We start from the raw sequence: 548 nt of genomic DNA on the forward strand, positions 1-548 counted from the left end.
ATTTCTGTTACATGTTAAACCGTACTTTTATTTTGACAGGTTGCCATGAAGCTTCTGTGTGTATACAGTATGATGATGCTTGTTTTCTCAAATTAAATTGTAAAATTCTCGCGAAGTGACTCTCACAGAAGCTCTGGAGATTAAGTTCATGCCGTCATATAGTGAGACGCAGAGGCCGAAAATCACAGCGAGCGTCACGCGTGCTTCAGTATTTGTGTAGTAAACAAAACCGCATTTCCGCCATTCATACATACAGAGGCAAGCGGAACATGCAGGATTCATATTTAAACCGTCTTTTTGCATTTTAATATTCACAGACACTAGTTCATTTCGCGATTCGAATTAAGTGGCAGACCTACTTTTGATTCATTCGTGCAAAATTGACGATTTCCGTGGCATTCCGCGCTATAGAGTACCGAATTCGGTACACAACCCTACTGATTAGATTTCCAAAATTTGTTTTAATGTCTTAGAAATCCAAAGACCCTATGAGAGAAACGTAATAATTTTAAAACAACAAATTACATTGAGGTAGAAGTCCCCCGCCC

Source organism: Sinocyclocheilus anshuiensis, unplaced genomic scaffold (genome assembly GCF_001515605.1).
Source record: "Sinocyclocheilus anshuiensis isolate Anshui unplaced genomic scaffold, SAMN03320099.WGS_v1.1 scaffold251, whole genome shotgun sequence".
Lineage (NCBI taxonomy): Eukaryota > Metazoa > Chordata > Actinopteri > Cypriniformes > Cyprinidae > Sinocyclocheilus > Sinocyclocheilus anshuiensis.